General features: G+C 39.1%; 1 protein-coding gene and 1 pseudogene across 5 annotated transcripts in view; both read left to right on the plus strand.

Annotated features, from left to right (window-relative positions):
• Positions 1 to 15,683, plus strand: part of SERTAD2 (SERTA domain containing 2) — a 128,793-nt gene that overhangs the window by 28,394 nt on the left and 84,716 nt on the right. Inside the window, exon 3 of one of the 5 annotated variants that reach the window (XM_054244890.2) lies at positions 1 to 8,092. This exon is cut by the window's left edge and continues 25,934 nt beyond it. The exons of the other annotated variants lie outside the window; for them this stretch is intronic. The gene's annotated coding sequence lies outside the window, so the exon portion shown is untranslated. Of the gene's footprint in view, positions 8,093 to 15,683 lie in introns of those variants that run through there. 5 annotated transcript variants of the gene reach the window in all.
• LOC118147667 (small nucleolar RNA U3) lies at positions 1,296 to 1,375 on the plus strand (annotated as a pseudogene).

The following is a 15,683-nucleotide window of genomic DNA, read 5'->3' on the forward strand; positions in this document are numbered from 1 at the left end:
AATGAAAATGCAGAGAAGAGTGGTGGAGTTTCTTGCCATAGTTGGAAGCCCAACGAGACCGTTAGCAACTAATAAGCAAATAGTGCCAGGGATCTAACTATGAAATGCAAAGCAATACATTTCCTTGAAATAATACTCATCCTCACTGGGTGCAAAGCATTCTTCTATTTCTGTTATCTTCAAAGGTAGTTTATGTTTTAAAAATGCTGATTATAACCCACCTAAATGATTCTATGACTCATTCTTCTAAAATAAAACTTTTAGAAAAATGTATTAGGACTATAGAGTTCGGGACAGAGAAAGATTTCATAAACACACAAAAAACACTGACCATTAAGGAAAAGACTGATAAGTTTGACTTCTGTTGATGAGCTTCTATTCACTGAAAGACAGATTAAGTACTTAGAACACAAGAGATAAATGACTCATATTCAGAATATATAAATAACTACTGGTGGGAGTATAGACTGGTACGACCATGTTTACCAGTGTCTCATACAGTTGGAGATAAGATATCCTGTGATCCAGCAGTTTTACTCCTAGGTTTATACCCTAAAGTAGCAGTTCCTCATACCTTTTGATCTCACTTGACACTTGATCTCCTGTACACTTTTAAAAATTATTGATGACCTCAAAGAACTTTTGTTTATATGGATGATATCTGTTGATATCTACCATAGTACAAAATGGAGACATTTAAAAAATATTATTCATTTAAAAACCCGTTGTGTGTTAACATAATGATTTTTTAAATGAAAAATACCATTTTACCAAAACATAAAAAAATTAGTGGAAAGAGTGGCATTGTTTTACAGTTTTGTAAATCAGTTTACTGTCTGGCTTAATAAAGGGCAGCTGGATTCTCACATATGCTTTTGCATTCAAGCAGTTGTGATGTGTTATTTTGTTTGAAGCATATAAAGAAAATGTGGCCTCACACAGATATGTAGTTTGGAAAAAGGAGGAATCTTTTCATAACCTTTCAAATAATTGTGGATATTCCTTTTTGATACTCAATTAAAACTTTGACAAATGGCAGTTCAAAAGGTTGGTGGCAGTATGAAATCTGAATCCATATCCATGAACTTTTAATGTTTATTACATTAAAATATTTGGTTTACTTTGCCTGAAGTAGGTTTTTACTTATGTATGATTTTGTAATATCATGCATTGATTATTTGGAAACATTGGTTTACTGAGTTACATAGATCTTTCCATTGTTGACACATTTTATTATACAATATTAAAATATCGCATTCTGTAACTTCACTACTGATCTCATTAGAAAAGTATTTAAGGCTTTACTTTCAGGGATCATTTCTATAGTTTGTTACTAGAAAAGTGTTTAAGTATTGGGAAACTGTCAAGTCGTAGTGGCAGACATGTTTTCCAAAACTAATTTTCACTTAAAAGCCTGAGTTTTATCACTGGCACCAACTGTCAGTTGGTTTTCAGCTTTATTTTTTTAGTGACTTTTACATTTTTTAGATATAGAAACTTGCTCTGTCACCCAGGCCAGAGTGAAGTGGTGTGGTCATATCTCACTGTAAACCTCAAACTCCTGGGCTCAAGCTGTTCTCTGTCTCAGCCTTCCAAGTAGCTGGGACTACAGGTGCATGCCATCATGTTGGGCTAATTTTTTTTTTTTCGTAGACATGGTTTCACTGTGTTGCCAGGCTGGTCTTGACCTCAAGCAATCCTCCTGTCTCAGCCTCCCAAAGCACTGGGATTACAAGTGTGAGATGCCACATCTGGCCTGTCAGTTGTTTTTCTTCAAGTGGTAGGTTCTCTTGTCTGCCAGATACTCACATTGGAATAACCATAGTCTGTCTGACTGTCATTCCTTCAGCTAAAAAATGGTGTTTTGTGATAAAAGCAACTATGTCAGCTTAAGGGCAAACAACTGCCCCAGTGCTTTTCCTCCAGGCACCCTTCCTACTTTGGCGTGTGGCAGAAGGGTTTTGTGTATGCTCTCCCATTTTGTCACACAGAATATTAAAAAGACATGTACTCACGGGAAGAGATTTAATAAAAGTAATATTTTTTTCTGCCTCACCAAGGACATTTTAAAGTGAGATTGGCATATTTAGTGTGCAGAGTAGAGGAATGCGATGACTGCTAGTACTGCCTTTGTTCATGCTAAGGCCCCAGCAGTTCTGCCAGCCCAAATGTCAACAGTGACAAGAGGCAAAGAATATCTTAGAACTAGAATGAAAATAGTTTTAAGTTCATGGACTCTCTGAAAGGGTCTGGGGATTCCCAGGGGCCCTGCTCCCCTCCCCACAGGACCACACATCGGAAGCCCTAGGGCATGCCCAGCTCTTGTATCAGGAGTACATGCACTACAATGGGATGGAAAGCAGGGGCCATGATCAAGGAGGGTGTGTGGCTGGGAGAGAGGGAGCTTTTCCAATACTGACAAGGTTTTAAGTCTTGACCTGGATAGGGGCATGTATTCTAGACAATGTATGTGAATCGGTCCATTTATATTTGTGTACATTTCTAAAAGTCTGTTATACTTTTAAGGTTTTTTAAAAATTAATTTTCTCACACAGCCTTGATTTTTAAGTTTTGTAAACTGCATTGTTAGCCTCTAGTTTTGTGATGTAGACGGTATTGAGAAGGAAAGAACTGTCTCTGATCCTTCCTTCTTTATCCTGTATGCAGGATTTATTTGTTTAACCTTTTCTGCTTTTTGGGCTGTGTTTCCTTTGGTTATATTATAAGTGAGATAGGAATTTAAGTACTGTTACGTGCAGTTTCCTCCTCATAGTTACTGACATAATTAAGACAGTGAAAATTAAGACAACGATATCCAGGACTTGAACTCAGATCCAGAACAAATAAACTCAATAGAGCTCTCCATTTAAACACACAAAATATATATTATCCACTTTAAACACACAAAATATTGATCGGCCATTATTGATACCCATTTTAGGAATGAAGTAATATTTCTTTTTCCCTCTTTTTCTCTTTTTCCCTCTTTTTTTTTTCTCTTTTTCCCTCTTTTTCTTTCTCTTTCTTCTTAAAAAAAATAAATAAATAAAATAAAATCCACAACTTTATACTGTGCTTAGTTACTTGAGATTTAGCAACCTTCCCATTGGAGCTATTCCAACTATTACTATTTTCTGGAAGGGGAACAAAATGAAGAGTAATGCGTTAGAACATGAAGTGTAGAATAAAACCATTTTTAACTTCCTTAATAACTTTGCTGTTACTAAATCATTAAAACTATGGACTTTGTAAATGAAATAAAATATAGTAAGATTTTGGTCTTGCCTTACTAAAATATAGTAAGGCTTATGGTCATGCCTTAGAATTTTAGGAACACATTCACTTCAGATGTCTTATTTTCTCTCTTTAACACTGTGAATTAGGCATAACAGGTACTAATACTTCCATTTCATATATAAGAAGACTGAGGCATAGAAAAGATCACTGTCTTATATATAACTAATTCAGTAGCAAACCCAGAACTAGTGTAGATTTCCTGTCTCTTAGAATTTGCTTTCCCCATAAAGCTAGTTTAATTGTAAGCAATTCAGGATAGCCATCAAAATCAGGACCTTTTTGTCCCTGCCTCGTGGGTCATTGTGTGGCAAGCCAAGCTCTCCCACCTTCGGTCTGTCCTATATATGCGTCGGCATCATCTGCTCTGTTTTTTTATATTCTGAGACTAGAAATGAGAACATTTAGGAGACCACAAAGACTAAATTAAATTTCAATTTTGTCTGTTAGAAACAGAGTCCATTGAGGTGTGCGTTCTCTGCTACTAAGCATAGCTGTCAGCATGAACCCCGGTGCTATAAGTGAGAGGCGTGTTAATTCTCCATTTATCAGCTGTCAAGATGACTGGGAAGCAGTGGAGTTGGGCTGTGGATAAAAGCGATTAACTTTGAGATGTACCTGATCTCCCAACAGGAATGTCTTCCAGTTCCTTGGCATTGGTTCACAGACTTGGGGTTTGTGTGGTGTGCAAGAGTGTATGCAGTAAGAGGAAAAAATTATTCTAGCTTGGTTGCAGCAGATTAGCAAAGATTGCCTGGGCTCTGTTGTGTATAGGGGATGGCATCCTCACAGAACTCATTCTTATTTAAATGGAACTGTAAAATCCTCACAAAAGCAGCTAAGAATGTCTGGCAAAAGAATGAAGTAATTAGAAAATAAATTGAGGCTCTTATATAGTTTGTCCAGGCTAATCTTTTTTTAAAAAATAAGGTTTACCTTTGTTGATGTTGGTGTCTCTAAATAAATAAAAATGTTTTCAACATTATAGGCCCTGTATTTCACAATGCAGGATCCAGATTCACTAAATACTTTTCTCATTAAATCCTGGCAGGATATTATTTGTAAGGCATAAGGTCTTAATCCAAGTATTTCACAAGTGATATATAACAGAAATCTAATAAATGAATCTGCTAATTGTGTTTTTCCTGATGCATTTCAAATAGGGCAGTCTCTAATTATAAGCAACCCCTACATACAAATGGCTGCTGCTCTTGCCCCAGTTTTCCTTTTCTAACCAGGCCCAGATGCTTATACCACAGAAGGCATTGTCAGTGCTTGTAGACAGTCAGAGGAACAGAGCAGAGGAAGGAGGAATAGTTACGGAAACAGTAAGCAGGGGAGCAGAGCCCATCTGGACCTATTGTGGTGCTTTCCTGCCCTCTTGTTTGCTGTTGGAGTTTTTCTTGTTTGTCCTTGTCAAGTGCCACTGAACAGAGTAACAAGTTTGGGGTAACAAGTGTCTTCTTTAACATATGTCAAAAAGGTTAAGAGCATGAGCTTTGGAGTCTGACACTTCAGACTTGAAATTGGGTGTTACTATCTCACAGTGGTGTGACCTTTGGGCAGTTTGGTTCATCTTGCCTGTCAAGTCTATTTTGTCTTCTGTGAATGGGGATAATTGTACCTACCTCCCAGGGTTACTCTAAAGATTAAATGAAGATCTGTATCCATACAGTGTCCCTGACCCCATGCCAAAGACGTACTGAATAAGCTTTTCCTAGACAATAGTTCTTAATGTATATGCAAACAACTAAAAGGTTTATTAATGATCTATAGAGCATAAATTATTTTTATGATTTATGTGCTTTATTTCAGATATTGTCTTGAACTTGATTCTTTGATTCCCTGGAAGTACTGACATTTTGAGAGAAGTGGGACAGTTGGGAGCTTTTAGCATGGAGGTACTAGGGAAAAAAGGCAGTTCAGGATGGGGAACTCAGGAGATTTAGAACATCATATGGAGCTGGGAAATAGGAAGGAGAATTCTAAAAAGTGGGAGTGGGTGTATTCTTCCTGCAGATGAACCACATACTCATTGTTAGGACCCTAAATTCAGGCCTAGACTGTTAATACTGTATCTTCCCTCTGGTTGTGCATTCAGTCACCTGTAGAGCTTAAAACAAATATCCATGCTTGGGCCCTGCCCTAGTCTCTCAAATGTATATCTCTAAGGGTTGAGACCCAGAAGCACCTCAGGTAACTCATATACAGCCAGGTTGAGAAGCACTTGAACTATGTTCGGGTTAAGTATACTTGTGAAGGCTAGCCTGGAAGCCTGCCCATTCTATCTTCTAAACAAATGGGAACTTCTGCACGCACACACACACACACACACACACACACACGAATATACAGTTTTAAGTTCACCAGAACAATACTTCATTGATTCAACAATTATAAGGAGTGCAGAAGAGATGCTGTTTTCAACGTTTTTAAGATGAAGAGGTAAAATTTATTCACAATTAAGTATAAAATTTCCAAGATATTATGAATGCCAAATAGAGGTACAAATTAGGATGTCCATTCAGAGGAAGGACAAAGTATTTCAGTGCTAGCAGGGAAGGCTTTTTGAAGGAAGTACCATTTGAACTGGATCCTAAAGGACAGCTAGGGTTTTAGACTCTAGGGGTGAAGCAGGGGAGAGACATTTCAGAGAGAGGGATTATTGCAAGGAAAGACTTGGAGATGTCAAAGCCCAAGGCATATATATAGGAAGTAGTTCCTTGTGCTGGGTGATTGAAGCAGAGAGAATGTTAACGGAAGAAATTCTAACTAAAAAGTAGGGATAATAGATGGACCAGATGGGAGAGATACAAGTTCATGCTAAGGAATATGGCCAGTTAATGCAGGTCTTGAGGAGGGAGATGTGGACAGAGCTGTCTTTTAGGAAGCTCAATCTGACAGTAAACTGAGGGGAGAGGACTGGAAGCGGATATGTTCTCATGGACATATGTCTCTTCTGAAGAAAAGGGGCTGTGTGAAGGAGTGAGGGAACAGTGCTTGTTGAACAATGAACAATGGTGGTTGGGCTGACATGATGAGAATGGGAAACGAGAGGAGGTGACTGGATCTGAGGGGAAGCTCATTCTTTCACTTGACCCACTATTGCCTACTGTCTACATTTTATTCCTCAGGATCTGTGTTGGCCCATTTCAAACCACTGTTTCGGTTATTCCTAGAGATGCAAAGGCACAGAAAAAAAGCTAGAATATTTTTTTGAAAACTACCTTTTTTTGCTGAGAATTTTTTTCTGGAACTGAGTCTGGAATATTGGAAAAATAGTTTCAGAGAAGATGTTTCCTTTGTAACCTGCTTATAACTGCTGATTCCTTCTAGATTACTTCTAAAAACCCAGCAATAGGAAGACTTCCCTGGAAAACCATCCACAGGTCTTATTTCCCCGAATCTCATTCTCCCTTTGTCAGGCATCCTTTATATAATGGCCTAGATAAAATGAACTCTTTGGGAGAGTATAGGTGCTTTTCCACTAATAAGCACAGAGAAATACTCTATTTAGAAATAGGAAGAGATTCAATAGAAGCCAACCCATGTAGCTGCAGGACTCAAATATCCAGACAGTAAGGAAGGCATGTGGGTGTAGGAGCACCCTGGCTTAGCCCTGGATGAACTCAGAGTCTTGGAAAGCGACAGTGATTTGTGTTATTTCCAGTTAATATAAATGTTAAAAGTGAGAAGAATGGCTACTGTTAGTGCTGCCTTAGAAATGAGACTAATTAGGCAAAACTGTGCATGATAGAAGTTATAATCAGTGAGATTAGGGGTAGGAAGGTGGCTTTCCTTTAGGAAGTTTTCTCTGCGTTAATGAAATTGAAATGTTAACATAAATATGAAGACAGTAGAAAATCATTAGACATTTTAAATTTGATAAAGGATACCCAGTCACAATCGTTGAACTACTATTTTTATATCTACCTTTTGGCTTATTCCATGTATATATGTTTTTATGCAGTTGTAAATAATATCCATACAATGCTGTATCCCAGAATAAGCACTTAAAATATAACAGTGATATTTTTGTATGTCAATCTCATTTTTAGAATAAAAATTTAATATTATGAATATTTTATTATATGTATTCATCATAATTTATCAAGCAGTTCTATAACACTAGATTATTATTTATTGTTTTTAGGTACTAGAGAAACACTGTATTGTGTATCTTTTACATACAGCTTTTTGCTTTCCTTCCATTATTTCCCTAGAATAGTCCAAGGAGCAGATTTGTTGAGTCTAGGGTATAATATCTTTATGGTGCTTGTCCCAGTTCCTTTCTGAAAATGAGTACTTTATCTGTTCAACACTCTAATGATAATAAAGCTAGCCACGATGAAGGCTTCTTATTTTTACCACAGTTTTGGTTATAGTTTTTAAATCCTATATTGATAAAAACTATTATTCCCTTAAATTTAGCACTGCATAAATACATTTACATCTATAACTTAAAAATAAATTCACTTCATAAATTTATAATTATCTAAATGAGCTATATCTTTTATTTTGTAAAATAAGATAAAATTATAAAAGCTTCCAGGTCTGGAATCAACCCAAATGCCCATCGAAGATAGACTGGACAGGGAAAATGTGGCACATATACACCATGGAATATTATGCTGCAATCAAAAACGATGAGTTTGTGTCCTTTGTAGGGACATGGATGAACCTGGAGAACATCATTCTCAGCAAACTGACACAAGAACAGAAAATGAAATACCGCATGTTCTCACTCATAGGCGGGTGTTGAAAAATGAGAACACATGGACACAGGGAGGGGAGTACTATACACTGGGGTCTGTTGGGGGGAATAGGGGAGGGACAGTGGGGAGTGGGGAGTTGGGGAGAGATAGCATGGGGAGAGATGCCAGATACAGGTGAAGGGGAGGAAGGCAGCGCATCACACTGCCACGTGTGTACCTATGCAACTATCTTGCATATTCTTCACATGTACCCCCAAACCTAAGATACAATAAAAAATTATAAAAGCTATATCTTCTATAATTATTGAAATAAGCTATGTCTTTAATTTTATTTTATATATTTATTTTACGTATACATATTTGAGACAAGATCTCCTCCATCACTCACGTTGGAGTGCAGTGTTGTGATCACGGCTCACTGTAGCCCCTACCTCCCTGGCCCAAGCGATCTTTCCACATCAGTTCCCCAAGTAGTTTGGACTACATGTGTGTGCCACCATGCCAGGCTGATTTCGTTCAGGTTTTGTAGAGATGAGGTCTCACTATGTTGCCCAGGCTAGTCTTAAACTCCTGGGCTCAAGTGATCCTCCTGCCTTGGCCTCCCATTTTATTATATATTTTAAAACTCCACACATGATCTTAGATTCATCATTTCCAGAAAGTTTAAATCACTAGTTTATTAAACCTATAAATCAGTATACAATTCTAATTTTCTTTTCTTTATAATATTTTAGGTGAGTCAATCATATTTATATATCTAGTATGTCTCAGAATTTACTTTATAAAATTAGATGTTTGTGCACACATGCATGTTTCTATGTTTCTTTTTTATTTTTTTTAGACAGAGTCTTACTCTGTCACCCAGGCTGCAGTGCAGTGACCCAGTCTCGGCTCACTGCAACCTGTGCCTCCTAGGTTCAAGCGATTCTCATGCCCCAGCCTCCCAAGTAACTGGGATTACAAGTGTGTGGCACCATGTCTAGTTAATTTTTGTTTGTTTATGAGAGACAAGGTTTAGCCACATTGGCCAGGCTGGTGAACTCCTGGCCTCAAGTTATCCACCTGCCTTGGCCTCCTAAAGTGCTGAGATTACAGGTATGAACCACTGTGCTCGGCTCTTTTGTTAATTTTTAAAAGGAACAACCTGATTTGTACTTCAGTTGGTATATGTAGATCTGGAATACTGAAGTACATTTTTCTGCAAGCTGCAAATCTTTCTGTGCTCAGATGGGTCTTTTCCAAGGATTCATTTTTCTGTGTGTCTGATACATAGCTTTGTTAAGACTAAAAGAAGCTTTGTGGCCTAGAATAGCTTTCTAACCAGTTGGTCTTTGCCATACTTTTTTTCCCCCTCTAGTCCATCCTATTCATTACTCCTAGATTAATTTTTCTAAAACACTGGTTATTGAAAAACCTCACTGAAAAGTGTTAATCGACTCCCCATTTCTAGATGAATTGAGCAGAAACTTTTCACCTTGGCATTTAACACCTACAACACAACACATCTTTGCAGTCTCACAAGAACCACTGGTGAGGAGATAAAGGGGGCAGCCAAGGCTCTTTTCCCAGAGCCACCTGCTCAGAAACCTGTAGGGGTAGGACCCTCTGGAATCTCTCTCGTTTTTAAAGCTCCACAGTAGAAGCACCACTAGCCAGGGGTGGCAAGTTCTGGTACTGGGAATGGGCAGACATAGACTCCTATCTTGCCTTTACCGCTTACTTAAAACTCAGTGATTTCCAGCATGGGTACAGGCCTCTCTACACATAGGCTGCTGCTTTCTGTAAAATGGGGTCAAATGCTATCTTGTGAGAAAAATTACAATTGTATGTACAATAATAATTGGTATAGAGTAAGCACTAGACAAATGTTAGCTGCTATTGTTTCACAGTAATAGTAGTAATACAAGTCACTAGCTCCGTGTTCAGGCAGATAGGGGCTCAAAGCACAACTCTGTTCCCCCCCTCTCTAGATCATATCTAAATTGCTTAATTCTCTGATTCTCAGTTTCCTCCTCTATAAATAGGACTTTGATTTAAGATAGAAAACACTGGATGGGTGCAGTGGCTCATGCCTGTGATCCCAGCAGTTTGGGAAGCCAAGGCAGCAGATTGCTTGAGTTCAGGAGTTCAAGACTGACCTGGACAACATGGTAAAACCTGCGTCTCTACAAAAAAATACAAAAAATTAGCCAGACATGGTGGCACATGCCTGTGGCCCCAACTACTTGGGAAGCTGAAGTGGGGGAATCACTTGAGCCTGACAGATGGAGATTGAAGTGAGCTGAGATCGCATCACTGCACTCCAGGCTGAGAGACAGTGAGACCCTGGAGGGAGGGGGGGAGGGAGGAAAGAAGCGGGGTGGGGAGAGGGGGAGGGCAAAGGGGAGGGAGGGAGGGGAAAAAAAGAAAATACTAGTACATCACTACATAGTAGGCACAAAATTATAGCAAATGTTTTAATATGTGCCAGGGACTGTCCTAAGCTCTTCATGTTTTCACTAACCCTTCCCGTCAACCCTATGAGGTAATACTATTATTATTTTACAGGTAAAGAATCTAAGAGAAGTTAAATGACTTGCTTAAAGTCACACAGTTGAAAAGTTTGACTCTAGAGCCACTCTCACCTGCCATGCTGTGCTACTTCTCATTATTGTGATGCATTATTATTGACTTAGTTTCTTTCCCTACTTTCACCCATATCAATACTAACTCCCCTAAGACTGTGGGTGATTCCTTATATCCCCTATAGCACCTAGCAAGCACTTCATATAGAGAAGGAATTAACTTAACAAATATGTGTTCAATTGAGCATAAACAATATCCATTTATCACATCTGGTCACAAGTGAACTACTACAGGTTGAGTATCCTTCATCTGAAACACTTGAGAACAAAAGTGTCTTGAATTTTTTTTTTAAATATATGGAGTATCCCTCTCACCCAGGCTGGAGTGCAGTGGTGTGATCTTGGCTCAGTGCAGCCTCCATCCCCTGGACTCAAGTGATTCTCCTGTCTCCGCTCCACAACTAGCTGGGATCACAGGCGTGCACCACCATGTCTGGCTAATTTTTTGTATTTTTTTTATAGAGACGGGGTTTCACCATGTTGGCCAGGCTGGTCTTCAACTCCTGACCTCAGGTGATCCACCCGCCTCAGCTTCCCAAAGTGCAGGGATTACAAGAATGACCCACCACACTTGGCTGATTTTTTTTTTTAACTTTGGAATATTTGCATTATGTTTGCCAGTTCTGCATCCCAAACCTGAAATGTGACATTGAGCATTTCCTTTGAGTGTCATGTTGGTGCTCACAAAGTTTCAGATTTGGGGGCATTTAAGATTTTGGATTTTTGGGTTTGAGAGGCTCAAGCTGTATTGGTTTTCTGCTCTAGGCAGCTGTCTTCTGGCAGATCATCTTCCAGCCTCAAATTGGAGGACTCTGATTTTTTTGTCTATTTAGCAGCTTTCAGGGGGCCTCTTCCCTCTGAGCTTTAAAAGTCTGTGTCCTGCAGAGGAGAGGCAGGGAGGATGGGTTACAGAATTTGGTAGAGACTCTCTGGAAGTACCAGCATCTGGAAGACAGCCTGGTTGGCTATGATGGAGGTGAGAGGCCAGACGAGGAAACAGCTGTCTCAGAGGAGGCACAGTTAGCCTCCTTCCATGGTACTCTAACCTTGGAACTGGGGTGGGAGGGAGCTCCTGGGCTCTGTTATTGCTGGAGGTCAAACAGCTGAAAAGCTTCAGACTCTAGAGCCCACTCTTACCTGCCATGCTGTGCTGCTTCTCATTGTTAGATTGACTTAGTTTCTTTCCCTACTTCCATGCCTCTCAACACTAGCTCACATAAGACTGGATAATTCTTTATATCCCCTGTAGCACCTAGCAAGCACTTCATATGGAGAAGACACTGTTAACTCTATAGACCTTATCATTTCAGAGAGATGTTGTATTCATTTCCCAAAAGTATGCTGTTTTTAAGGGGTCGTTTCTGAGCTACTTATCTTCTCTGACCTCTTCTTTATTCTCTCTGCATCGTGAGAGTATCAGTTACCTTCCCTTTTCATGCTGTTACACTTACTTTTGTGGATTTCACACTTAGTCCTTAAAAGGCTGTTTTATTCCAGTTTTCTCCAAAGAAGAAATTTAGGTATACATCTTCCTTTATTTTATTACTTATATTCTGAAAATTTGGAGATTAATCAGAATTCCTATCTTCCTGAGTCATCTGAAATTCTGTATTACAGTTGTGATTATTTTCCTTTGTTATTACAATTTGGATTCATGTCTTTTATAACACTTGTATTTTTCTTTATTACCACATCAATATACATTCATTGTGGAAAACTGTATAAAAATGCAGAAAAGAATATGTTAAAAAAATAAAAACTGCTGCATTTTACTCCCTGCTGATACTCACTTTTAACATTTTGATAAATCTCCTTCTTGTTTCTTCAGTGAACACACACACACACCTTTCATAAAATTAAGATCCAACTATGCATACTGTATCTTTTCTTTTACTGTATGATTTACAAGTGTTGTTCTTTGACTTATTTAAAACATAATGGAAATGAATGAAAAGGAGATTTTGTATACATTGCTGTCTACCAACAATAGGCATTTATTACTAATGCATTTCTTAGGACTTAGACAGCTCGTTGTCTGGAATCCATTTAAAAGTCTGTCTCAGCAGTAAGAGGGACTAAAAGAAAATGAGCTCAACAGGGAGTTTTGAGGAGGTTCCCACTGTGGACGGTAGGCACTTCACCCTGCCATTTGAGTCCTGCTACTGAAAACAAAGCTGGCTTTGGGCTGTGCACTACTGTATGTGGTATTTGATTCTATATGCCTTGGTTTTCCACATACCTTGCCAAATTGGTTTCCTGACCATGACCTTGTAGTTCAGCATTTCCCCTTCCCTCCACCCATTTCCTGCCTTTACTTTTGATCATCAGAATTTTTTTTTCACATGAATCCCATGGTAGTAATACAGTAGTCATATCTACAGTCAGGAGACCCTACCCTTGGTCTCCTGGAATTCTTTTGGAAAAATATATTTTATAGGTCTGTACTCCATAACTATAATATGAAACCACCACACCATATAAAAATGTCTTTTTCTGTCTTTTTTTTTGAGACAGACTATCTCTCTGCCTCCCAGGCCGGAGTGCAGTGGCTTGGTGTTGGCGCACTGCAACCTCTGTCTCCTGGGTTCAAGCAATTCTCCTGCCTCAGCCTCCTGGGTAGCTGGGAGTATAGACACTCACCACCATGCCTGGCTAATTTTTGTATTTTTAGTAGAGAAGGGGTTTTGCCATGTTGGCCAGGCTGGTCTCGAACTCCTGACCTTAGGTGATCCTTCCACCTCGGTTTCCCAAAGTACTGGGATTATAGGCCAGAGCCAATGCACTCGGCCTCTATTTTTAATAGAAGATTTTAGAATAGAGAAGCACATTTTTTTTTCATTAATTCTGGCATGACAATGCCCTTAAGGACCTACATCTTCTCCAGCCCACACCTCTCCCCTCTGCTCCAGTTCTCTATTTCTGTGTACTTCATGACATCTTCCGCTAAATATAATATTGTCACTTTAAACCCAGTCTTTCTTAAATGGACCTCATTATTTTGCATAATGCTTCAACTGTTGTTTTGTTCTTTTCTGTGGAACCCAATAAATACTCTTTCAGTCTTTTGGAGTAAAACAGTAAGGTGGCCAGATGCAAAGTAAGTATACAGAAGCCATTACCTCTCCTATACATCATCAGTAACACTTTAAAGAAATAAATAAAACTCCAATCACTATAGCAATTAAAACTATAAAATACCCAGGAAAAAATTAATAATTTTGTAAGACATATATTGCAAAAAAAAATTTATTGAAGAATTAAATTCATGGTGAAACATATTTTTAGAAGAGAAAATGTTCTCCCCAAAGGATTTATAGATTCAATGTAATTCCAACTGAAAGCCCCAATGGAATTTTAATTTGATAAACTTATTCTGAGGTTCCTCACAATTTGAATGAAGAAGATTGAGAGGAATAGTCCTATAGGAATATACCTATACCAGGTATAAAAGTGTATCTTAAATCTAAACATTATGGCATTAGCAAAAGAAAAGACAAACAGAATAGAATCCAGGGGGAAAAAAAAAGGACTTAGATCCAAAATTTTTTCTTCTTTTTTTTCTTTTTCTTGTTATAAGCTCTGCTCTATAAAGAACCAAATTTAACATATGGTAAACACAGCATTGAAAATCAGAGGGAGGCCAGGCACCGTGGCTTATGCCTGTAATCCCAGCACTTTGGGAGGCTGAGGTGGGTGGATCACCTGAGGTCAGGAGTTTGAGACCACCCTGACCAACATGGTGAAACCCCATCTCTACTAAAAATACAAAATTAGCTGAGGGTGGTGGCGCATGCCTGTAATCCCAGCTACTCAGGAGGCTGAGAGAGGAGAATCGCTTCAACCCGGGAGGTGGAGGTTGCAGTGAGCTGAGATTGTGCCATTGTAATCCAGCCTAGGCACAAGAAAAAAAAAACTCTGTCTCAAAAAAATAAAGGTAAAATAAAACAAAATACAAGTAAAATCAGAGGGAACAGGAGGGACAGTTGAATAAGTTGGAGAGGACAAACAGAATATTGCAAAGGCCTTCAGTGAGAGAACACATGTGGTGTATCTCTTGGACCAAGAAATTCCTGTGACCAGAGAGCAGGAATAGGGACAGTGGAGAGAGAAGACATTAAAGAGCAGGCAAGGGTAGCACCGTATATGTCCTTCTGAAGAGTTTGGGCTTTTATTCAGGTATCTTATTCGTCCCCAGCAGCTGAGTGACATGATCAGATCCACATTTGTAGAGGGATTGCACTGGCTAGCCGGGGTTCTGTTCCAGTGAAATTCAAGCAAGAAAGTGCCTCAGCCTGAACTGAACTGAAGCAGTTGGGGTGGAATGGGCAGACCTTGGTGCTTGCTGCAATATGGTGGGCTTGGAAAGAGGAGAAGGATTGTGCCCTGGTTTCTGAGTTGGGAGACTGGATAGATGATGATGATGCCTTTTAGTGAGAGAGAGAAAGTGGACCAGGTTTCAGGAGAGGCATGGAGAAGAGAATGAGTTCTGTTTTGACATGTTGAATTTAAAATACTCATAAGACTTCTCAGAGGAGAAGTAGAGTTAGGCATTTGACGTAAATCTGAATGTCATTAAAGATCTGGCTGGAGATAAACTTATGAGGCATCAGGACATAGCTCACAGTTGACACCATGGGAGCAGATGAGAGTGTACAGGAAGAGCATATAAGTGAACAGGTGAGGACAGAATCCTGAGGAATACCTGAGGGAGAGGGGCCTCCAAAAGAGACTGAGAAGGGGAAAAAGCGGATGGAGACAGCTTGTTAAGAATTTTGAATGCAAAGAGAAGAAAGATGGTGGTGCTTAGGAGAATATGTGGAGTTGAACAGTTTTCTGAGTTTATTTTTTGAAAATGATGAAGGGCATCAACATGTTTAGATATTGATGGGAAGGATCCAGAAGAGAGAAAGGAAATAATTGATAGGTCCTGGTCTCCAGGGAGGCTGAAAACAAAAGCCCCAAATGGGTTGGGTGCAGAGAAAGTGCAGGTGTAGGTGACTATGTTGGGTTGGGGTCAAGTTAACAGAGGCTAATGGCTTCTATTTTCTCT

This window comes from Callithrix jacchus, chromosome 14, assembly GCF_049354715.1.
Source record: "Callithrix jacchus isolate 240 chromosome 14, calJac240_pri, whole genome shotgun sequence".
NCBI lineage: Eukaryota > Metazoa > Chordata > Mammalia > Primates > Cebidae > Callithrix > Callithrix jacchus.